The sequence below is a fragment of the Theropithecus gelada genome, chromosome X, assembly GCF_003255815.1.
Source record: "Theropithecus gelada isolate Dixy chromosome X, Tgel_1.0, whole genome shotgun sequence".
Lineage (NCBI taxonomy): Eukaryota > Metazoa > Chordata > Mammalia > Primates > Cercopithecidae > Theropithecus > Theropithecus gelada.
In genome coordinates this window covers 31,197,134-31,223,415 of record NC_037689.1, presented here as the reverse complement: position 1 = coordinate 31,223,415, position 26,282 = coordinate 31,197,134, and the positions used below count along the sequence as shown (strand labels likewise).

General features: G+C 41.7%; 1 protein-coding gene across 4 annotated transcripts in view; it reads right to left on the bottom strand.

Annotated features, from left to right (window-relative positions):
• Positions 1-26,282, bottom strand: part of TBL1X (transducin beta like 1 X-linked) — a 258,701-nt gene that overhangs the window by 75,680 nt on the left and 156,739 nt on the right. For all 4 annotated transcript variants that reach the window (XM_025371822.1, XM_025371824.1, XM_025371823.1 and 1 more), the window contains one exon: positions 6,091-6,178. The gene's annotated coding sequence lies outside the window, so the exon portion shown is untranslated. The remainder of the gene's footprint in view (positions 1-6,090; positions 6,179-26,282) is intronic.

Below are 26,282 nucleotides of genomic sequence, written 5' to 3'. Positions count from 1 at the left end.
TGCTCAGATGTAAACTGAGTGTATTTTCATTTCACAATCAGTAGCTAGCTTAAGACAGAATTTTAAATGTATGTATAAAGTTTACATATAAATCCCAATACAGCTTTTCTAACATCTGCTTGGGGAGCAGCTTATTTGGGGGCTGACATAGGCTTGTTTTACCACTTTGCACGACTTTTCATCCTATGTAATTGTAAAGAAGTCAATGTGTGGTTCTTGAAACAATCTCACTGTCCAGTGACAGCACGATGAAATAAATGGCAGTGAACACACACGGGAACTATCAGGCCACCATGAAGATTACTTTAGAAACCAATACACGGCATGTATTGTATACTAGCTATCAGGTGTGAGTGCTACGTGCATGATACGATTGATCTCACCAGTCATAACTCCAAGAGATAAATATCACCATTACTCTTATTATTACCATTTTATAGGTTTAACAAATAAAGGCTTAGGGAAGATAACCAACTTAAATCCCAGCGCAGTCAGGATTGAAAGTTACATTGCTTGACATTAAACGATGTGCTCTCGCAGCACAAGTTAAAAATTTCATAGCTAGCTTAACGGAAAGATATTTATGATATGTCCCAAACTGGGTTGCAGGGGACGGTAACAAAACAGAAAAGAGGGCCAACAAGGTTACAGTTTGACCTAAACCTGTAGGAAAACACATACAGAGGAAAAGTTTGGGGAGAAATGCATAAAAATATTTTATGTTGCTTTCTTTCTTTCATATACTTCTCTCCATTTACCCACTATCAGATATATAATACTTTCGGTAAGAAAATATTCCCTGCAAAGAAAAATTTCCCATTAGTTTTATGGTTATATTTATTTACTTGGAGTCAATGGTCTGAAATGATAAATATAATCAAAGAATTATTTCTTCATTACTGGAGCTCCAATGCCGAGCAGTGACACCTCCATTTAAATATGGAATAAACTAGTGGCGTAAGATGCGGCCAGGAAAACAGCATCTCAGGCAGGGGCAATGTCCGTGACAGGCGGCTGTGTGCGAAAAGCACGGCTCCCAATTGCATGTGTATCTTTCTACATATTGTGTATTTTCTACTCTGAACATGGACTGTTTTCATATTTATTAAAATGTAAAGAAAACCTGGCAATGTCGGCTGGGCATGGTGGCTCACTTGAGTCCAGGAGTTCGAGATCAGCCTGGGCAACACAGTGAAACCCCATCTCTACAAAAAATACAAAAATTAGCTAGGCGTGGTGGCACGCCCCTGTATTCCCAGCTACTTGGGAGTTTGAGGCACGATAATCGTTTAAACCTCGGAGGCGGAGGCTGCAGTGAGCCGAGATCTCGCCACTGTACTCCAGCCTGGGTGACAGAGCAAGACCTTGTCTCAAAACAAACAAAAACAACCTGGCAATGTCTTCAGAGATAATCAGTATGAAAACAACTACAGAGGAAAGGAGGCCACAGGGTTGGGAGGGCAGAGCAGAGGAGAGGTTTTGTGTGAGAAAAGGAACGCCGCTTTTCACAGAATAAAATCATCCCTGGTGGGACATGGTAGCTCACACCTGTAATTCCTGCACTTCGGGAGGCTGAGGCGGGCAGATTACTTGAGGCCAGGAGTTTGAGACCAGACTGGCCAACACAGTGAAACCCCATGTCTACTAAAAATACAAAAAAATTAACTGGGTGTTGTGGCATGCGCCTGTAATCCCAGCTACTCAGGAGGCTGAATCAGGAGAATCGCTTGAACCTGGGAAACGGAGGTTGCAGTGACCCGATTGTGCCACTGCACTCCAGCCAGGATGACGGAGCGAGACTCCATCTCAAAAACAAAACAAAACAAAACAAAACAAAAAAATCCCCGTGATGAGGCATTCAGAAAAGTCTTTCCCGTGCCCCGCCACCCTTCTGGGTTAATTAGTGGCTGGCTGGGGCTTTCATCCAAAGCAATGGCAGATGCTGTGGTGACAGGAAGGAAGCCCTCTTGAAAATGCTCCACCTAGCAAGAGCAAGCCACTACCAGGGAAATCCACATCACAGGAGCCGGACAATGCACGTAAGAAAAAGAGCACCGCCTTCCTTTCATCTCCCCCTCCTCTGGCCGCAGTTCAACACAGATGCACGTGCCCAAGATTTCAGAGCAGACTGCCTTGGAAGGCACTGATGCTACCGCTTCCACAGAGCAGGAGCTCATCCTATTTTCCTGATGACCGTGGTCTTTAAGCTAGCACTTCTGATATCCAGAGCCGTTATGATCTATTTTCCAGCCAGAAATTAATTTATGGATTTTAATTATCTTTAAGATAGATTGAACACAGTTTCTACACAACGTGCACCGGGCCTTCAAACAAATTTCAGGAATACATGCAATCTGGTCATGATAGACACTGTGATCTTTCACCTACATATGAAGGATTTAATTTGACCATGATGAGTCTCTTTCTGGCAGTAGATGGAGTCAGCAGTGGGTTCACCTACACATACAATGTGGCCTGTGAAGTTGTGAAAAATAAACTCTGAAGCTTACTCTACAGATAGAAAGGTAGGCGGTGCCCCATCCCCCAGTGTGGACTGGATCTCATATAAATCTTGGTGTTATATCAGCATTGTGTTCTATTTTAGTGACAGGGTCTCACTGTGTTGCCCAGGCTGGAGTGCAGAGGTGCAATCATAGCTCGCTGAAGCCTCAACGTCCCAGGCTCAAGCGATTCTCCTGCCTCAACCTCTTGAGCAGTTGGGACTACAGGTATGTGTTACCACCTCTGGCTAATTATTATTTTTTTCATTTTTTTGTAAAGATGGGGGTGTCACTATGTTGCCCAGGATGGTCTCAAACTTCTGGCCTCAAGTGATCCTCCTGCTTTGGCCTCCTAAAGTGCTGGGAGTACAAAGTGTGAGCCACCGAGCCTGGCCTGTATCAACTTTTGAGACTTAAATTTAAATGACAAAGACGTTTTTAAAAAAGGAAAAAACTAAAAGCATCATGAACCCCAAATAGTAGATGAGAGTCCAACCATCCTCATGTTTATGTCAGCAAACACAGGTACTAAATTTTGTAATGAAATGCCCCAATAGCCTACAATTTCCCAGCCATATGACTGACAACAAGTACCAAATAAAGGGCTGACTGAAGCAGCAGTGAGCAGGACTCCTCAATCTCCTCACGATTGACATTTAGGGGTTGGGGAGGATGTCCTGTAAACTGCGGGCCATTTGACAGCATCCCGGGCCTCTACCCACTAGATGCCAGTAGCACCCACTACCCCACTGGTGACAACCAGAAATGTCTCCACACATTCCCAGGTACCTTGGGGGTGGAGATTCCCCCAGGGTGAGAACCCAAGCTAGGGTAGTTACACAGGCCCAGAGCCACTCCCTCTTATGTGGCAGAAAGGCCCTCAAATTCCTCATGTAAAAGTCCTGAGCCCCAAATACCTGCAGTGCCTTCGCTATGTAACCACAATTTAGATTCTGTCTTCATCACATCATGGCCCCTGGGTGGGCCTCTTGGAGCCTCACCCTCCAGGTGGCCTCCAACTCAAAAGGCCACAATTAGAAAAGGTGGAAAGAAAACAGTTGTGTTCCTCTAGGTTAGGGTCAGCAAACTGCAGCCCAGTATCGGTGTCTATAAATAAGGTTTTCTTGGCACTCAGCCATGTTCATTCATTTCTGTAGGGCCTACACTGCTTCCACACTGCAATGGCAGAGTAGAGCAGTTGCAACACAGACCGCCTGGCCTGCAAAGCCTAAGCCCCTAACTATCAGGCCCATCACAGAACACGCTTGCTGAGCCTGCTCTCAGTCCTTCCTGCTCTGCCACAGATTTTCCCACCCCTACATCCGAGAACAACTGCCTAGTCCCTTCTCGGCTTGGAATCTTCCTGCCTGAGAACTTCAACAGTGAACGCCCCTGAATGTGAACATTCCTCATAATCATACCAACTACAAAAAACACGATCACCAAGGTCTGTGATGGATGCCTTTGAAAGGAGGACATGTGTTGAAACCACGCACACCTCAAGGAAACCGTTATCAGCCCTCACTTTCTGAGGTGTGGCACGCAACATAGGCAGAAATAGTATGTTATATAGGTTATTCTCAACCTGACTGATGAACTATAGCAACAGAGCACCATTTTTGAGGATAATGCCAAATGACTATCTGCATGTATAAACCGCACAAGTTATCAAAGGCTACAAAAACACTCAGTCATGTAGAAAGCCAAACGCAGATACCTCATGCACAGGAGAAATTCAATGTGTGCTAGATTCAATGAAACTGAAGCTTATGTTCCCAAAGTACTGAAATAAAACCCACTCAAAACACTGATGAGATAAAGATCCCCTCCCATCTTCCCTCTGACATTTAAAATATGGTTCAATGGCATTTCGAAAAATATTGACTGGTGTAACAGTCACTTTGGAAAAATTCAGTTCCTCAAAATGTTCCACAGAGATACCATATGACCCACTCCTAAGTAAATGCCACAGAGAAATGAAACATATGTCCACACAACAAAACGTGTGTATGTGTGTTCGTGACATCATTTTTAATAACAACCAAAAGGGAACTACAACCCCAATTTCCATCAACTGATGCATGAATCAAATACGTTCTATCCATAATCTAGCCACACAATGGAATATTCCGACATAAAAAGAAATGACACATGCCACAATGCACATGAACCTTGAAAACATACTGAGTGAAAGAGCCAGTCAGAAAATTCAAATTCACTAATACATTACAAATTTTGTTTTTATAAACAAACTACACCTTTCATTAAAATATTTATACATGTGTAACTTGTTAAAACAATCTACATATGCGTATGTCTGGCTTTAAACAAAAGTACCTCAAACAGCAAGCTGCTTATTTTAATTAAATTTAAGTCTATCATTTTAGTTCTAGTTGGTTCTCTTAAAATAGTAAATCAAAAGCTTCCTCAAAATTCTATCTTTATGCTTTAAAATTGCCCAAGTTCTATAGGTTTTTGTTTTTTTAAAAAAATTAAAAAGGCATTAGAGAAAGAAACAGAAAATTAAATAACAATTAAGTAAAACGAAACTAAATTCCCATGTACTAAAAGGTAATAAGGTAACTTTTACAGAACTTTTGAGGCATGGGTCTCAGTTGTAGTTTGGGCTATGGGCTTCTCAACTCTTGACACCTGTGCACATACAATTGTTTGGTTTGCTAGTCAGGAAACCTAAGCATCTCACCAGGTTTACACATAGCAATCTCCATGGTTTTCGAATAAGTTTCAAAGTTAACTAGCAAATCAATTTGGAGACAGACACAAATCATATTAAGAAACTGATAAAGCATAGAATTAAGATATAGGAGCCAAATAAAATCTATACTCATGCACCCAATTATAATTAACTTGTCTGCATAATTGTAATTCATAACGTTGACAAGATAGGTTGATTTTAGAAGGTGTCATCCTCACCTGGTAAGACCCAGAAAACTTTGTTATAGTTCCTTCAGGATCCAAAATTCTCAGAAGGCAGGCCAGATGCAGTGGCTCACACTTGTAATCCCAGCACTTTGGGAGGCCGAGGTGGGCGGGTCACTTGAGCTCAGTTCGAGACCAGCTTGGCCAACATGGTGAAACCCTGTCTCTACTAAAACTGTTTTAAAAATTAGCCGGGTGTGGTGGCAGGCGCCTGTAATCCCAGCTACTTGAGAGGCTGAGGCAGGAGAATCGCTTGCACCTGGGAGGCGGGGGTTGCAGTGAGCTGAGATCGCACCACTGCACTCCAGCCTGGGTGACAGAGCAAAGACTCTGTCTCAAAACAAACACACACACAAAACAAAACAAAACAAAACAAAACAAAACAAACAAAAAACACAACCCCAAATTCCCAAATTCTCAGAAGTCAGTAAAAAGGCAAATTTCTCATTTGGAATTGACTATGCAGCTCACAATGATTTAATGATAGTCTGTCTACTACCTTCAACCTTCAGTAAGGAGAAAGACCGGGCACTTCCCCTGAAAACATCATTTAAAGCAGAACGGGTTCCGTTTTGGGAAAATGCAGTTCTGCTCCTCAAACGGATTTCAGGTACAAGGACAAGGATCCAATGGCAGCTGGGCTGCTTACCTTATGATGACTTCATGTGTGGACCTGTTGACCAGCAGGCTTCCCAGCATCCGGTCACAGAAATGGCAAGGCGTCTGCGGGGACCAGCCTAGGGAGAAAGGGAAAGGTTTAACACAAAAGACTTAAAAACATTGGGGTGTGTTTACCTCTCACCCATCCAGTTCCTTTAGGTTTTTTTTTTTTCCATCCTAATTCAAACTTAACACATTTTATTGGTTCTTATTTTCTGTCTTAGTCCATAGCACAGATTGTAAGGTTTTGTTTGCAAAGTGAAAAAAAGGAGAAATTAAAAGTGGCCGGTCAGGCATTATTACGCATGTAGAAGTTCTGAAATAAAAGTGTCTCAAAATAGATAAAATTAATGTTAGCTATTGCTACTGCTATTATTTAAAGATAATTTAAAGATTTAAATTAATCTTAAATTAAATTTAAAGATACATTAAGGTTCCCCTGAAATACCACTGTTTTTGGAACAGGGCCTGATGCAGCTGACACATGAACCTGTGCACACCCTCGGGAGAAGACAACACGCTTTAGCTAAACATTCCCCATCGCCTGGGCTAGCTTTCCAATAACTCTGGCAGGCACATTTGTGTGCACACACGCATTCTCATGTGCTGTGCTCATAAAAACACACAAACGGGTCAGAATCCTTTCTCCTCTGGCTCCCCTAAAATCAAGAAAACCAAAGGCACCCACTAACGTCTCAACTTTTCATTTACTTTTTGCAGACCTTTGTTTCACAAGGGTTCCATTTGCACTGATTTATGAGGAAGCCAGGTTTATAGCTCATAAAATGATAATCCTTTACATCAAAAATTGTTTCTATTTCTCAGTCACCATAAATACTAATCAATAAACCATTTACCTAATGATATTTACCTTATAAAATTTCTTTGGTTGTGAATGATTCCAGCCTCCTAGAGTATAAATTATCCTCCATCCTCTACAAATTCAAGAACTAAGGAAATTAAATGTCCACCATTTTCTCTAAATTCTTATTTAATAGTCTTAAGTGATAATAAAAAGGTACCAGGTTTAATATAATTGAAGTCCAGAAGTGAAGCTATGAGTGAAGGTGTTTCTTATTAGGGAGTTTATATAGAAACTCAAGTGTTTTAAGGAAATTCAAGTAAATTATTCCCACTGAGTCATGTTTATAGTTATGTTGTTTTAAAGGAAGGAGATTAAAAAAAATCTACAAGCAGGTTCACAGGCCCCTAAAATGTATTACAGTACATTCAAAACAAAAACCATAAGGATATTCAAGATGAAAGTAATAACCAGGGCAATTTGTAAAAAATCTACCACTGAAGTAAAATAATGAGAGTGAAACTAAATTCATCTGTAACTCTGAATAGAAATGAAAGGGCACCAGGGAAGCAGGCACAAAGGAATCTTGATTTTGCTTATAAAATATACTTTTAATTATGGAAAAAAATTTGCAGTTGAGATGAAACAGGACAATACTCCTTATAGTGAGCTGGAAAGACCAAATTACTGTTTTCAGGGTTGGGTTATAAATTACCAGGGGAAAAAATAGCCTTATGATGAAATTGCTAAATACCATAAAGTATCAAAATATGAGCAGATGTCACCACAATAAGTTCCAAATTGCTTGTAAATTAAAACATTAAAACCCACGATAATTCAATAAGTAATTAATATACAAACAGCTCTTATTACAAGCTGTTCAGAAGAAAGCTTGCAATCAAATTCCTATTCTTTGGTCCAAAACAGATGGTAACCCACAAATGAGAGTCTTGAAATTTGAGATTATCTCTTATATATGTTGTTAAATTCAATAAGTATAATTAACTTATCATCTGTGTGTGATCAACACAAAAATAGGAATTATGATTTCGGTTAATAACATTCTTCTGGTTATGAAACATGTCAAAAATAATTAGTTTATTGCTAGAAACAATAAATTTAAATGAGAAATCAGACCTTCCAACACCTGGTCATTACTGATTTTCCCATTATTAGTACACAAGTAGAACCACAATAAACAGCCCTGGCAAGAAAGTTTACATATTGCCAAATATTTGTGTGAAATGCAAATGATTTTAACAAATGCCATATGCTCTTTATTTTTACAACTAAATAAATGCTGATATGTGACAAATGTAAAAGGGATTCTAATTTTCTGGTAGTCCTCTGCTCTTGGTGTGGTGTGCCATGCATGTATAGCGACAGTTCCTCCACACTGAACACGAGAAGTTTTGAAGGGGCTCTCTAAACTGATACAACACAGCATGTACCTGCTTCTCCATAGAAAGTAGGTTAGAATAGAGCTCCTGGTGCCACATACATTTCCTTAAAAAATTGAATTCAAACACTGTAATCAAATAAAATGCAAAATAATTTAGAAACTGCAAATTTACCAGCCTGCTCCTCCCCCAAAATTTCTCTTTTCCACTACTGAGTTCTTGCCAATGGTAGGTGAAAAGAGCTGGGGAAGGATGTGCACAACTTGTGGTCATGGGGGTTGCTTGAGAGCCTGTCTGACCTTTAGGAAGGCAGGATAGTAACACAAAAGGAACCTGGATCCCCCGATGCTCTTGGGGATTTGACACCTACCCTTCTGGGACTACCGCCTGCCTTTGTCTCAAATTGTTGTATTTTGATGTTTAGCCTATTCCCTAAGTAGAATACAGAATCCCTGGGTGATGATCTCAATTTTCCTCATGGTATCCAGTGTTTCCTTTCATCACATCATCCATAACACACATTACACCTTTTCTACCCGAACAGGAGGAAGAGTCCTTTCTTCAAGTTCATTTCTACAGTCCAGGCTTGACACATAACACATAACACATACTTGATAAAAGTTAGCTTAATGAATGAAGGATGTACCATACATAATCATTCAAAACATTATGGTTGCTGATTACACATTAATATAAACTTTGGAAGTCCTCTACACATTCATTTCTTCATGATGTCTGCCTTAATTCTATTGTGAAAAATCAGAAGAAAATGCAGCATTTTCCCATGGATATTGGAATTCAGAAAGATTCCTGTGGAGTTATTTTTACTGGCATCTTTGAGGATGTTCTTGGGGTAAGCACGAAAATTTCAAGAGATAGTTTTAAAGAAAAGGACACAGAACGGTCTGTTATTGTTTTCCAATGTTTTAGAATTCTAGATCTCCAAGTGCAAGCACCGGTTATCACTCCATTGTGTATTTATGAGTAGGCAGTCTTTGTATATTTCCTTGAACTGGTGCCTCACCGACACTATCATTTCACTGCTCGTTGTGCCTGGAAATAGACCTAGGCATATGTGAGCCAGTCACAGACAGTTCATTTTCCACCTTTTAATTCTTCACACAACTATTGTTTCACAGAGCTGAAGAGTTACAAAGGTCCAGCCAAATGTTGTCCAAACTCAGTAACACCCTCAGCTAAATTTCATCCTATATGCAAATCGGCTGGTTTGTTCCCATTCAGTTATAAATCCTGCACATCCCTTTTCAATCGTGCTTTGTGAATTCCTCTGCAGATTTGTAAAACCAATGTAAGGGATTTTTACATTGAATACAAGAAATAATCATCTAAAGCACTGAGAAACTCTTCTTTTTAATACTATGTTTTCAAATTTAGAAAGGGGCATTTCTCAAAAGCAGTCATTTTGAGAAATTATATTCTTTTCCTATCAGGAAAGAATTAGCAACTTTAAAGGCTCCCCTTTTGACACAGCCTTCAGAACCCATTCACCTAAGAAAAACCAGAACAGCACACCTCAGGCCCAACATAGACATTCCCCTGGACCATACGTGGTTGTTGTTTTTTTTTTTCCCCCTTTGTTTTCAGTTGGAGTAAAAATAACATAAAATTAACCATTTTATTGTTTTTCTTTTAAAAAATTCTTATTTTTTAAAAAAAGTAGAGATGAGGGGTCTTAATATGTTGCCCAGGCTGGTCTCGAACTCCTGGCTTCAAGTGATGCTCCTGCCTCAGCCTCCCAAAGTGCTGGGATTACAGGTGTGAGCCACCAAGCCTGGTCAAATTAAAGTGTACGATTTAGTGATACATTCAGATGTTATGCAACCACCACCTATGTCAAGTTCCAAACCATTTTCAATCACCTGGAAAGGAGTTCTGGTGCCCACTAAGCAGTCACTCCCATTCCCTCCTCCCCCAGGCCTGGTGACCACAGAATGCTTTCTGGCTCTATGAATTTCCCTATTTGGGGCACTAAATGAGATCATACAATATGTGACCTCTTGCATCTGGCTTCTTTCACTGAACATGTTTTCCCGGAGCATCCATGTTGTAGCACGTTCCAGGGCTTCACTCCTTTTATGGCTGAATACTATGCTACTGCGTGGCTGGACCACATTGTGTTTTTCCAGGCAGCGGCTGACGGGCACCTGGCTTGGGTCAACCATGCAGCTACGAACATTCATGTCCCTGGGGCAACGGCTAGCAGTGGAATTGCCTGGCATCGTTCTGCCTTTATCCTTCTTTACCTGAGTCTCCTCCTCCCCAGGAATGAAAGGTCCACAGGATGGGCGGAGAGAGGCCAAGCTGGAGAGAGTCAGGATCTGGGGAAAGGAGCAGAAGGCCTAGTGCCAGCAGGCAGGGTGGCTAACAAAGGGGATGGATTCGCAAGGAGGAGCCAGGAGCCTGCCCATGGAAGAGCCATAGCCAACAACGACCGCATGCCAGAGCCCTGCTTGGCAAGCACTGTCTGTCTGACAAGCTCATGCTGTGTGCAGGGCTGCACACGCTCACTACCTGGCTGCCACTGCAGACTGAGCATTCCCCTACACAGATCAAATCCCTACCAAGCATTTGCCCAATGACAACAAAGGATGCACCATTTTCTGCTTGGAGCAAAGTTTTCCCACTCAGAAGCATATGTACTACACATTTAATCCCAAATAACAGCATGGGATTGGCATCACGTTTCTGTATTTTAATAGAGTGTTCTGGAGCAGGGGTGACAGTGCCCGCTGCCACCCCCTCCCCACACCCCCTGCCATCTCCCAGGGGATATTAGGCAATGTCTGGAGATATTTTGGGGTGTCCCAACTGGAAGTGGAGGTGCTACTGGCATCTCCTGATACAACAGAATCAAAGTTGTATGATAAAATTCCTTCGGGTGCTCATGGCGAGGCCAGCACGGTACAACACTGAGGTCCCCTGCCTACAGCCACACCAACTCAGCAGCCACAGGAGGGAGGCGCCGGAACACGGCCCCCCCAGCCCCCACCCCGCCTTTAGGTGGGCGGACATCTTGCCTGCAGCCTCGAAAGACCCCCACGCTGGTATCACTCAGCTAACTGAGGCCAGCACTCCCGGCTTTCAGAATCTAACACCTTGTCACAGGCAAGTTGGAAACATACTTGGGCAAGGGGCCTTCTCAGCCAGCACCTCATCAAATGGGGGTAATAATTTGCAGAGTTGTTGCCAGGAAAAATGAGAACCAAGTGAACTTGGAAGCCAATTGACTGGAGTTTTAGAGTAAGTAGGGGAGTGTCTGCCAAGGCATGCTCTTCAGAGTGCCATTTCTCAGGCTGTTTAGCAGATGTTTAGTATGTGTCATCTGAAAAACAGCTCCACACTTCAAAACAATTGGCAACACCGGGTTAAATAACGTTATTAAAAAATAATAGGCCAGGCGCAGTGGCTCATGCCTGTAATTGCAGCACTTTGGGAGGCTGAGGTGGGAGGATCACTTGAGGCCAGGAGTTCAGGACCAGTCTGGGCAACATAGCAAGACCCCATCTCTATTAAATAATAATAATAGCTAACATGCATATTGCACCTGTTACATGCCTGGCTCTCTTCTGAGAGCTTTGAGCTTATTTAATCCATCTAATTAATAATTTTAAATATTTAATGTGCCTAGCACACTAAGTGCTTCTACAGCATATACTGTGTCAGATGGCAGTGGTGGTTTCCATGCGTACAGGAGCGTGTGAGGGAGTGCGGTTACTATCCCGTTCTCATACAGAAGGAACTGATGCACTGACATGTAGCTGCATGTCCAGGTCCCAGGGCTGGGGACTGGTGGAGCTGGGGTGTGAATGCTTGCAGCCTGGCTCCAGGGTTTGCAGTTGTCACCATGAGGTTCTGCCGCCTTTTAATTTGCTGCAGAGTTTGCTAAAAGCTTTGATCAGCTATTGTGCATCGTGAGCGCAAAGATGAAAAACTTAGGATTTACCATGAATCCCACCTCCCACAACCTCATGGTGCATCTTCACTGCCACATCTCAGGCCATACCAGCCAGTCGTGCATCTGTACAATAAATGTCTAGTCGGCCCTCATGATTTTCTCCCAGCTCTGGGCTGCACGTATCCTGGGCAGCACGTATCCTGTGAACCCCTCCATCCCGCCTTACTGCTAAAGGACTTGTCCAGGTGTCTAAGTGCCCATGCAGATGAGGATACTCCATGCTCTACGTGCTAGGGCTTGCCTGACTCTCCCAGGTTTCTCTATGAAAGACATCTCCACATGCGGAAATCCTAAAGATACTTTTTTGACTGACTCTGAATACCTCAGTCACTAAACATTCTAATACGCTGAGATTTTACTGTTAGAAGACTATGTGTTCTCCAACGTGTGTATTTTTAAGACTGCAAGCTTGAAATCTAAAGGTGACAGTACTTGACTAAAATGAATGCAAGTGTGCCAAGATGGTAACAACTTATAAAAATACACGTTACTTTTAATATCATAATAGTGTCAAGAAGCAGGGCAGTTCTGTGTGAGCGTCATCCATTGGGAATCAAAATCGGGCCAGCATCCTCATTTCTCTTTCTAGTCACCAAATTATGAAAATGGGTATGGGGAGGTGGAAAGTCACAATGCATTCATTATTTCTTCATATCTTACCATCTCATCTTTTTTTCTTTTTAAATTCACGTTTGGAATAGTCTTGATCTAGGTGGATTATTTTTTGCCACTGTAGTCAACCTCTACCCTTCTTTTTTATATGTGCTCCCAAGACTCCCCTTCCCTTTTAAAGTTGTATATATGACATCGAAAAAATGTTTTGTATTATTTTCTTAATAATCAATGACCAATTTTGCACACGAATTCCTTAGGCCTAACCTTTAATGTTCTTTAAAAATAAGCATATATGTTATAAGCAAACTAGAAGGCTATAAATTAAAACCAAAGAATATCTTAAAAGAGTTTTCTTTTAAAACCAAGTCTGCATGATTAAATGATAAAAACTGCTTGTCCTATGTCTACGGAAGAAAACTAGAGTTTGAATGTTTTTGAAATTAACATTTCAGTACTGCCATCTGTAAATGGTAATCCTGGGTAAGCCATCAATTTCCCTTTAGTATATTCATGGATCATTACTGTACAAAATGAGAGAGATAGATTGTGGTAATAGCTTTTATAGCTGAAACAAGGAAATAGGTTACTACTGGAGCACTCCCGTAAAGCTGGCGGTTACGCTGGCAATTGTTACTGATATCTTTTCCACAAGCTAATCATGTTCGCATACCCTCTACACAATACCAGGCAAATGCCCCATTGCTTTCTGGTAACCCAACTCTAAAAGGTCCAAGGAGCCAATATGGAGTTATAAAAATATGTAAAAATAATAAACACTGGTTTTCATCAGTGTTTCCCTCACTGGGTTTAGTGTTCATTAATAAAACACTAGTACTGAGATGATAAAATATGTTACTTAAAACACATTTTGGATGGGCGCAGTGGCTCACGCCTGTAATCCCAGCACTTTGGGAGGTCGAGGTGAGCAGATTACTTGAGGCCAGGAGTTCGAGACCAGCCTGGCGAACATAGCGAAACCCCATCTCTACTAAAACTACAAAAAAATTATCTGGGTATTGTGGCATGCACCTGCAGTCCCAGCTACTCAGGAGGCTGAGACATGGGAATCGCTTGAACTCGGGAGGTGGAGGTAGCAGTAAGCTAAGATCGTGGCCACTCCGCTCCAGCCTGGGTGACAGAGCCAGACTGTCTCAAAAAACCCACAAAAACCAAAAACGCATTTTAAGGATTCCAAGATCAAATAAAGTTATGAAACTCTCAATTAAGAAAAGTAAAACAGATTCAAAAAGCTAAACAAGCCCCAAGCAGGATAAACCTCAACAAGAAATAGAAAACCCCAACAAGACACAATCAATTTCTTGAAAATCAGTGACAAACTCTTAAAAGCGGCCAGGAAAAAAAGCCAAAAGTTATATCCAGAGGAAAAATTATAGTAAAAACTGCAAACTTCTTGTCAAAAGCTATGCAAGGCAGAAGACAATGAAATCTTTAAAGAACTGAGAGGATGTATCAATGCAAAATTCTACACTCAGATGAAATATCTTTCAAAAAATGATGGCAAAATAAGGACTTTACCAAACAAAAGCAGAGAGAATTCACTGCCTGTAGACCTGCATTACAAGACAGACTGAAGGGATTCCATGAAGGGGAAGAAAAACTTCAGCTGGAAAATGCGGATTCCCACAAAGAAACGATGAGTGGCAGAAATAGTAAATATAAACATAAAAATATTTTCTTCTCTTTAAAAGAATTATTTTCCATGTAATTGACTTCTTAGTACAAAATTAGTAACGATGTATTATGGTGTTTGTAACACGTATAGAAGTAAAATGTACGGCAAATGTAGCACAAAGAACTAAGAATGGAAGGACAATGAAAGCACATTGTTGTAAGGCTCTCATATGTGAAGTAAAATATCTTTCAAACATAGATTGTGATAAGGTTAAACATGAAAACTGTCAACACTAGAGCAACACCCTAAAAAATAAAGCAATGAGTTATTGCCAATAAGCTTACTGAAAAGTATCGTCACGAAAAAGCCCCAATTTATGCAAAAGCACACAGGAACAGAGGAACAAGGAAACACAGAGTAAGTGGTACAAACAGAAAACAAAGAGCAAGTGGTAAATGGTATAACCACTCCAGCGAAAAGGCTGAGGCAGGGACAGCAGACACTGTGGGCTACTGCTGGGTGAAGAGTGCGAGGAGGGAGAGGAACAAAGGTAACTACTGGGTACTAGTCTGAATACTGGGGTGACAAAATAATCTGTACAACAAACCCCTCATGACACGAGTTTACCTATATAACAAACCTGCACATGTACCCCGGAACCTAAAAGCTCAATAATAAAATAAAAATAAAAGCAAAATAAATAAGAGGCCGAGATTGTGAAACTGGACTTAAAAAGCCAGAATCTTCTCTGTGCTGTCTATAACAAACCTACTACTTTGAATACACGTATATGCTGTTACTGAATATATGTTTATATATTATCCATATATCTCATATATGTTATACATTGATTATATGTTGTTGATATACAGCCTTTGAAAATATGAACAGTCACCCCTCTGTATCCACAAATTCTGTATCTAAGGATTGAAAATATTTTTAAGGCCAGGTGTGGTGGCTCACACCTCTAATCCCAGCACTGTGGGAGGCCAAGGCAGGAGGACTGCTTGAGGCCAGGAGTTCGAGACCATCCTGGGCAACATGGTAAAACCCAATCTCTACAAAAAATACACAAATTAGCTGGGTGTGGTGGCTCACGCCTGTAGTCCCAGCTACTTGGGAGGCTGAGGTGGGAGGATCACCTGAGCCCAGAAGGAAGAGGCTGCAGTGAGCTTAGCAAGACCCTGCGTCAAAAAAAGAAAGAAAAAATATTTTTAAAAAAATAAAAACAATACAATAAAAACAATGTTAAAAACAATATAACAATTATTTACATAGCATTTACACTGTATTAGGTATTCCAAGTAATCTATGATTTAAAGTTTACAGGAAGATGTGCATAGTTTATATGCAAATAGGACACTATTTTATATCAGAGACTTGCGCCTCCCCGGATTTTGGTATATGCAGGGGTCCTGGAACTAATACCCACAGATACCGAGGGATGACTGTATTCTATTCAGCTTATAGTTCTCCTCCTTCACAATTCCTTACCTCCTTAGGGAATCTGTGGAAGATATTTCGGAGGCAAAGAAAACATAAAAGAAGAAACAAAACGTCGAGTGATTCCCGGACACTAAGTGCAGATGCCTTGGGTAGAGAATTCATAAATGAACTTAACACAACATGATGATGCTGGTCTGTTGGAAGGAGACTGGAGACAGCTAGACATTAGGCCCTTCCAGGAGACAGAGCATCATCAAACTGAGGTTGCCATTCAGCTGTTCACTTAAAACACCTTTATGGGACTTACGAATATCCTGAACCCTGTATTAAATTCTCCAGAAGATAACACTGGGAAGTCATGGGCCCTACTCATGAGGACACGTTAGAGCCAAGGAAGTGCTTGGACGGGGGTAGTAGACATGCAGGGAAGAGCGGGACTGGCTTTCCAGAAAGCTCCCCACTAAACCCCATCCTGCCCCTCACTCCCATACAACCAGCAATCAGCAATCCTGAGGTACTCCACACTCACTTCCCATGTAATCCTAGTACGGTCTGTTTCTTGAGAAACCCTCTTCAAACTCTGGCCCCAACAGCCTGTCTGGTCCAATATCCTACACGCAACTGTCACGTTCTCTCAAAGTTCCCCAGCGCGAATGCTGCTACCAGTTTTTTAAATCAAGGAAAATGATGGTGTTTTGCTTCTTTCATGAACAAGTACATGAGCCAGGCATTTTCGTAAATACACTCTGGTACACATTACATGCATCTGATATGCAGAGAAACACACGGATACTCGCTAAAAGCACTGAATAAAGTTGAAATATTCACAGTGCTCTCTATCACAATTTGTCTTCTTTGGCTATGCTGTTTACTATCCTCCCCCTTTCTGAAATTAACAGATAGGAGATATACCTAGATGTGGAAACAGAAGGGGAGAAAGTTCCAGAACCATGGAGCAGTGGTAGGTACACGTTTTCTCTAAAGGGCCAAACAGCAAGGATCTTGGACTTCGCAGCCATCATAGTCACCTGTACCTGGAAGCCATTGGCAATCTGTAAACAAATGGGTGTGTCTATGCAAACAGACGTGTATGTGTTCCAATAAAACTATAATAAAACTATCTACAAAAGCAGGCTGCAAGCCAGTTGGCCCCTGTGCAGTAGTTTGCTGAGCCCTACCTTAGAGCAATATCATATTAGATTGATTAAGCTGTGCTCTCCTAACACATTACTAAAGCAGAATAGATAACCTCCTAATATCATCGAGGTGACCCCAGACAACTAACATGCAGAAGAAGTGCCGTATTTCACAAGTAGAGCAGGTTTGTCTTGGTTACTTAGAATGCCCACACTGACAAGAACACAGATGCCTGAGGGCAACCTCAGCACAGGTTTTGGTCCCTGGACACTTTCACAGCTGCCACCAGGAGTCCTTGGGGCAGTCATGCAGTATCACTTTCTGTTAAGCAGATGCTTTCAGAACACAAGCCCCAAAGGCCTCATAAAAACATCCAAGTCTGCCAGGTGTAGTGCTGTACGCCTGTAATCCCAGCACTTTGGGAGGCCGAGATGGGAGGATCACCTGAGGTCAGGAGTTTGAGACTAGCCTGGCCAACGTGGAGAAACTCCGTCTCTACTAAAAATACAAAAATTAGCTGGGCGTGGTGGCACACGACTGTAATCCCAGCTACTTGGGAGGCTGAGGCAGGAGAATTGTTTGAATCCAGGAGGCAGAGGTTGCAGTGACCCGAGATCACGCCATTGCACTCCAAGCCTGGGCAACAGAGCAAGACTCTGTCTCCAAAAAAAAAAAAAAAAAAAAAGTCCAACTCTTCTGAGTCTTCAATATGTGAAGCTGGACCGACTAGCCTTGTCAGTTTGGAAATGATATATATATATATATTTAAGTTGCTATTAAAATTATAGAAGTAACACATGTTTATTGGGGAAATTTTAACTGGTTCTCAAGCAGATGTGATTTTGCCCCCCAGGGGACATTGGACAATGTCTGGAGACACTTATGTGGTCACCACAAGGAGAGGCTGCTGCTGGCATCCAGCGGGGGATGCCCAGGGATGCTGCTGAACCTCCTGCAGTGCACAGGATGGACCTCCCACAGATAGTTCTCCAGCCCTACATTTCAACAGTGCCACAGTTAGGAAACCCTAATGTAAAAGGAAAACATTAAAAATCTTCTCTTTCCAAGTCCTCTCAGTCTTAATGCACAGGCAGCCTCTGCTCTAAGCTTCTTCCACAAGTTCAGTACAGGTGTATTCTTAATTTTCACACAAACATAGCATCTTTTAATTGAGTCATGAGAACCACGTATCAACTGTTTTCATTCCTAACATTCTTGAACAGCAAGGCTGGTTATGCATCTTCTAAATGCAGTAACTCCTCACTTTCCCATTCAGAAATAAAGAGTCTATTTAATATTATGTCCCTTATATAACTGAACCATCCCATCAGCCCTGTTTCTTCTCATTTTGTAGATAAAAAGGCTGCTTTCTGAAGAGTGTAAGTGAACAATCTAGGTTGGCTTCACAGCTAACAAGTGGTATGATTTGAACCCCAAGTTCTGGCTTCATGTTGAGTACTCTCTACAATTTACAGTAATTTATATTGAAGGGAGTAGTAACTTACTTCTGTACAATGAGAATAAACAGGAATTGGGCAACTGAAACACAATTATTGGGGAAATCTTACAATTTCCAATGCACAATGTATCCATCACAAATCATTATAACCCCTTCATTTTGTTACTCTTTAACACTTTTAGTTGGTGTAAAATTTATGCAATCACTTGGGCTGTACCTACAAGCAACTGCCTTCAATTAATTTTTGGATTTTGGATTTTCTTTTTTTTCTTTTTTTTTTTTTTGAGACGGAGTCTCGCTCTGTCGCCCAGGCTGGAGTGCAGTGGTGTGATCTCAGCTCACTGCAAGCTCCGCCTCCCGGGTTCACGCCATTCTCCTGCCTCAGCCTCCTGAGTAGCTGGGACTACAGGCGCCGGCCACCATGCCCAGCTCATTTTTTTCCGTATTTTTAGTAGAGACGGGATTTCACCGTGTTGGCCAGGATGGTCTCGATCTCCTGACCTCGTGATCCGCCTGCCTTAGCCTCCCAAAGTGCTGGGATTACAGAATTAAGCCACCGCACCTGGCCAATTTTTGGATTTTCTATGATACTTTTTTCCGGATTCAGATACGTCTTGGCTATAGTTAGTCCACAGTGTCTAAACAATCTTGTAGTTGAAACAAAAATGAGTTATCACAGGGTTTTGCTTTTCACTCACATGTACATCTCGCTCATTATGTAAAATTCAGATTCATAGATTCTTAGGTCAACACTTAATATCTTATTTATAGATGAGGAGACCGAACTCCATGAAGACCAAGTGGGTCAGTCATCCCTCTCACCAAGAAAGCAACAGAGTGCATGGTTAGATGAGTGAATGAATTTCACTTTTGATCTGTGGAATTCAGTTAACTTTTTGAGAATGAAACCTGTGTAATTCCCAGAAACCCTAATTACTGTTAAAATCCGCACATTATTGGTGGATCCTGCCTTCAATATGTAAATACTTCCCTAGTTGCACTACAGCTACCAGAAACTTGCAAAACAACTAGCAACAATATTCCTAATATAAATGACTACAGAATCCTAGTTAAATATATATACAATGCTTTTTAAAAAGTGTGGAACCTTACATCAGGTCTAATTTTGTGTGACTACAGCTGCTGAATAGGAATATTTTTCAATTCATAAAATAAACGTTGCCACCCTTGTAAGAATTCTGATTCCTCAGTACCCTTTCTTGCTATGCGACACTGATTAACTAAGACTCAAGGTCTGGGTGACATTTGATCCCCTAAAAACCAGGGCCCAGAAAGACATGCAGTTTGGCTCTCTCTGACATGATGGCTAAATAGTGAGGTTTTCTTCTATCTGGCTTTTATGTGCCTGAATAGCCATGATGCTGCTTTATGCTCATGGACCATGGCCACAAAAAGGCAGTTTAGAGCATGAAATCATTGGGAAAGCAAACACTTCAGGCATTTCACTTGAAGCAAAACCAAGAAATCTACTGTTTCATTAAAAACCACTTCTACCACGATGAAGCACTTGGACACAAACCCTGCGAGGCAGGCAGGTATTACTGACCTCTGTAAACTAACGGCACAGGCCATGGAAGGACAGTACACCGCATGGAGTGTCAGCCAGTGCAGGGCCTTGCATTGCCTTTGTCAAAAAGACTTCTGTGTCTACTATCAGAAGGGATGACTGAATCTCGAAACAGAAAGAGAGAGCTCACCATCTAAAACATTTCCAACAGTCAAATATCTTTGCTGACTGGTGATCAGAATTTCCAAACTACTAGGGGACTCTGATGGTCCCCTTTGACTTTAGTGTCTGGGCATGGGATGCTGAGGTCACAAAAAACATATGGAATCTCATCTTACCAGATCAGGAATATGTATGTCCAAGGTATCGTGGTACAAAGAGACACATGCAACATGTGCGTCATGCTTCGTGTTACATGAGTTTAGTCTTCCCTAACACTCTGGCCCCCACTGCATCACCGTCCCCTGACATCTCAAAGATGAGAAGACCTTTCACTACATTGCCAGGAAGACTGGAATCTAGGAATGATCCCAGGTGGTCTGACCCTAAGTCCCATCAGCTTCCCATTACACCACATGACTTATCTTAAAATAAAAAATAAAAACAACCAAAAAAAAGGAACTCATTCTTCTACTAGTTTGCATTTTCTTTTCTGTTTTTGTTGTTGTTGTTGCTGTTTTTTTTTTTTTTTTTTGAGACAAAGCCTCACTCTGTTGCCCAGGCTGGAATGCAGTGGCATGATGTCGGCTCACTGCAACCTCTGCTCCCTGGGTTCAAGTGATTCTCCTGCCTCAGCCTCCCGAGCAGCTGGGATTACAGGCACCCGCCACCTTGCCCAGCTAATGTTTTGTATTTTTAGTAGAGAAGGGGTTTCACCATCTTGGTCAGGCTAGTCTCGAACTCCTGACTTCGTGATCTACCTGCCTCAGTCTCCCAAAGTGCTGGGATTACAGGCGTGAGTCCCCGCACCTGGCCTAGTTTGCATTTTCTTTTACCTTACCTATATCTTGTTTGCACATCTCAACCACATTGTACCTATACCTAGTGTAAGCCATCTTTCTCTCCTCCGGATTTCAGTATGGCCTTGTTTTCCAAACATTACACTCTAACAGTGCAAGCTAGCAAACTCTGAGAAGTAGCACGATCCTGGAGTGAGGCTGTCCTCGGCTAAATCCCAGAATTTCGTGCTGAGGACTCCGTGTCCCCCAGTCAATAACTTAACCTCTCTGTGCCACTAAGTGAGTACAATGCTTTATAGTTACACTGTATGAATTTACATATTCAAATATAAGTAAAGCCATACATGTAGGCTTGTAAAAAAAACAATATAATCACACAGTGGGAATAGCTACACTCACTGGTCATTGGAATGCTGTTGTGTTCCTTTTGTTCTATTAATATTCTCAGACCTTAAAAGCAAACATAAAAGCGAGATGAAACTTTTATGTATTTTTACCACAATTAAACACATAAAAATTTAAAAACCAAGATGAACCTGCAGACGTTTTCACCAGTCCCTCCCAAAAGGATAAATTTGAGCCATTTCTTTAAAAGGAACTTAAAATAGTCATACAAGTAAAAGTATCAAGTGAGTGAAGCTGTAGTTTCAAATGGAACATAATATTTATCTGTGGCTTTCTTAAATGGAAACATATTACTTGGTTCTCAAACTGAATTTTTTAAATGAGCAAGTGTGTTTGAGAAAGGAAAAATGAAAAAGGTCAGATGAGAAAAATATTCAGACTAGATTGAGCTCTAGCAGATGTTAAAATTCTTAATTTTTTTTTGTAAAGAGAACATTAAAATATGTTAGCAGCTTCCATATCTAAGTAGCATTGTTCTTGCCACATTTAATTATATGCATACCTTATTTAACAACATCTTCATATTTCCCAAATCCCGCCTTTCTTTTCTACTATTCCCACTTTACTAGTCTAATAGAAAACAGGCTGCTTCTTCATGCAAATATCACTTCAAACACAATTTCAAAAGAGAAAACATGATGCCCCATTTCCTACAAAACCCAAATACAAGAAAAATAGAATTTAAGTCTGCTTCCTGGTTTAAACATAACCTGATTTGTATTGAGCCTGTTCAAATTTGTCTCAGGTCCTAAGATCACCCTCATGAATAAAATAAAATAATAGGTTAAATGTAAATTATATAGGTACCCACAGTAGAGTTGGGTGTGTATATTAAGAAGTTCTGAGGGTGACATTCCTGACAACAAATTAAACACTATGAACCAAGTGTTGCCCTTAAATGATATGTTGAAGATGTCCTTTAAATGAAAGAAGCTAATGGAGAAAACGGATGCTATGTGAATTTCACTTTTAACAAGTCACATTCAGCCCTCACTGCAGAGAACAGCTCTTTGCAAAAACAACAACTTGAAAACACTGCAGTTATGACATTTACATGACTTTACAGAAATATCACAGATTAAAAATAGAAGACTGCCTCTTAGTTGGCTATAAACCTTGTCCCAAAAAAGTATATGAAAAAAAGAACAATTTTGAGAAGTCTTCCCCAGTTTGGTTCCTCCACTACACAGAGACTTATCTCCTAGTCAATGGGAATAGATAGTTCCTTAAAAGGCATGATAGGAAGCCACACTTTGGAATTACAAACAGGAAAAGAAATGTACCTGAAATAAGCAAGATGCAAATGGGTTGGAGTTTTTACACTCTGCATCTTCTACTGAAGAAAATGCCCCCTGCAGGCTTAAGCAACTGGGATTGGTGCTTACATGCAAAAAAGTGACAAATAATGTGTAGGATGGTGTGATTAATTAGGTGGACAGCTTGATGCACCTACTCAGACCCTTGGAAAAGCCCATGGAGTTGGGCAGAGCAGTCGACTGATGTAAGCTTTGTCAGACTCCTTACCATTTTAAACAGGTTTGCAAATGTGTTTTTTGTTTGTTTGTTTGTTTGTTTGAGACAGGGTCTCACTCTGTTGCCTAGGCTGGAGTGCAGTGGTGCAATCACGGCTCACTGCAGCCTCTTATCTCCCAAGCTCAAGTGATCCTGTCACCTCAGCCTCCCAAGTAGCTGGGACTGCAAGCATGTACCACTATGCCCCGCTAATTTTTGTACTTTTTGTAGAAGCAGGGTTTCGCCATGTTGCCTAGGCTGGTCTCGAACTTCTGGGCTCAAACGATCCTCCCACTTCAGCCTCCCAAAGTGCTGGGATTACAGGCATGAGCCACCATGCCAGGCCTGCAAATTTGTTCTTGAAGGGCCACAGCAAATCCCACTCCATGGGCCACACAGAGTCTGTTCCATAGACAACAGACAATGGGTATAGCCGTGTTCCAATGAAACTTCAACTATGTAAAGTGAAATCTGAATTCCATTGAATTTTCATGGATAATGACATATTATCCTTCATTTTTTTTAGCCATCTAAAAATATTTCAAATATCCTTAGCATGTTGCCTGTACAGAATTAGCAGGGCTAAATTTGGCTTGCAAATTAACCTTTGGGTTAACCTTTGCATCAAATCATAGGAGTCATGGTCGGACCCTACCTTTATCACATCTCACAAAAACTTAAACCTCCATAAAAACAGTACGGCAGGCCCTCAAAAGAGTAAACAGAATTACCATGTGATCCAGCAAGTCCACTTCTAGGTATATGCAGAGGAAATGGAAGCAGAGACTCAGACACTTGTTCCTCAATGTTCACAGCAGCATTATTCACAATAGCCAAAAGGCAGAAGCAACCCAAATGTCTATGAACAGATGAGGGGAAAAACGACATGCTGTTTATACGAACAATGACATATTTGGCCTTTAAGTGGAATGAAATTCTGTCCAGGCGCAGTGGCACATGCCTGTAATCCCAGCACTTTGGGAGGCCAAGGTGCACAGATCACTTGAGACCAGGAGTTCCAGACCAGCCTGGCCAACATGGCGAAACCCCATCTCTACTAAAAATACAAAAAACAAACAAACAAAAAACACAAAAAAATTAACCGGGTGTGGTGATGCGCATCTGTAATCCCAGCTACTCGGGAGGCTGAGGCAGGAGAATTGCTTGAACCTGAGAGGCGGAGGCTGCACTAAGCTGAAATTGTACCACTATACTCCAACCTGGGCGACAGAGCGAGACTTGGTTTCAAAAACAAAAAGAGGATGAAATTCTGACACAGGTGTGTGAACCTTGAAGACACTACACTAAGTGAAACATGTCCAACATGAAAGGACAATTAATGTATGATTCCACTATATGAAGTCACCAGAGTAAGCAAAACAAGAGCTAGAAAGTAGGATGGTGGTTTTCAGGGGGATGGAGAATCAATACAGGAAGATGAAGTTCTGGAGGTGGACGGTGACTATACTTAATGCCACTGAACTGTATGCTTAAAATGGTAAATGTTATGTGCATTTTATCTCAAACAAAATTGCAATGAAATTGAAACTTCAAAGCACATATGTCTTCCAAAGACCCCTCTGTTGGTTAAAGAAAAAATCAGAAACACCAAAATGGTTATGAGAGTGAAAATGAGCATCAACCAGTTTGTTTTCAAACTAGCAAGTCAAGAATATATTAAGCCAGATTCAAATTCTTAACTAAAATTAAAAATGTACAGGACTAAGTTCAGATTCAAAAATGTCATTCTGATATACTTCCCAGTATAGTTGTGGCCTTTCCTAGAAACAGTCTCAGAATCTTGATAGTTTCTGGAACATCTGAATGTTCGTCAAACTTAGAAATTCTCAGACCAGCTTCCATCCCTGGAGAACTGAGCTACGTGGCAGCAGAAGGGCACGCTTCGGTCCACTAAATTTGTATTAATCTGCGTCGTTGGGAAATGGGCTGGGTGTTCTTGTTAAACCAAGGTTAATCACAAAATTCATTCAAAAAATTAACAAATGATGCTGTTACACGATGTTCAGGACTGTGCTTGTGGTTGTGAGCAAAAACTTCAAAAGTCTAAGAAAAATAACAGGTATCAGGTCTAATTTATCTGAGTGCATCATTTCTCTCTACTTCAGATGAAAACTGCAGAGTCAGAAAAAAAGGACGGGGATAGAATTTAAGCAAAACTCCTAGTCTAGGCCATCTCCCTTATTTTAAAAAGGTGGGGAGTCAGTGAGAATAAGACAGTGATATTAATGTATATTCTCTGCAGAAGTCTCCAGATGGCTGGTTCCCTATATTCTTATCTCCTAAGAGGCTCCAAGTCCCTGTGAAAATGCAAGGAGGTATTAAATGATTTTGGAAGTGCTTTGGGCACCCTGAGTTTCTGAAAGGCATCTTCCTGACCTTTGAGTGCCCCTCGCTGACTACACCGCCGTCTGTCTCTCCAGTGAACGAATCTAGTCTCCAGGTCTACATCCCAGATGTCTCCAGCCCCCGCCCTCCATAGCTCCTCACTTATCCCTGTATGCACTGCATGACTTGGCCACCTGAAGGTCCAACCAGCATCTCAAACGTGACACGCCCATAGTGGAGACCTCCACCCACCCAACCATGGCATCTCGTCTCTCTTGCAGCCTGTGGTCTCCATAAGTCACACCTCACTCCCACTCCGTGCTCACATGCCACACCTTCACTCCCCTGCCAGGACATACGCATGTCCACTGACGTTCTGCACTGAAGAGTGTCCTGAATCTGTTCTCTCCCCTTCTTGGCTCCACTGAGCTATGCTAGTGGAAGGTGAGGTTATCTCCCTGCCTGGGACCCAGTTGGAGTCATCACAGTCTGTCCCTCAGCCAGCAGCCAGTCACTGGTTAGTGTGGTGGGAAGCTGCTGCGGGGTTTCAGGTCCACACTCATCCTCTTAGTATTATGGCCTGCAAAGCACTGTAGGGTTTGCTCACCGTGCACACCTCTGACCTCAGCTCTGTTGGTCACTCGCTCCACCATGCTGGCCTGGCCTGTGTTTTCCCTCAGGCCCCTGGGTGCCTGGCCTTCGCATGTGCTGGCCTCTCTACCTGAAACTCTCTTCTCCTGGCTCTTCCGGCTGCATCTTACACACTTCAGTTCATCCATCTCTTCCTCACAGAAGCCTTCTTACCTCTAATGTGGAATCCCCTCCAACCCATGTCACCTTGTTCATCTCTGTCACAGGATGTGTTACTGTCATCAAATTATTTTGTTTCTTTGTTCCTCTGTTTGCTATAGGTCTCCCAAATAACAGGCAAGCTCCATCAGGGCAGGCGCCTCTGCAGCCACA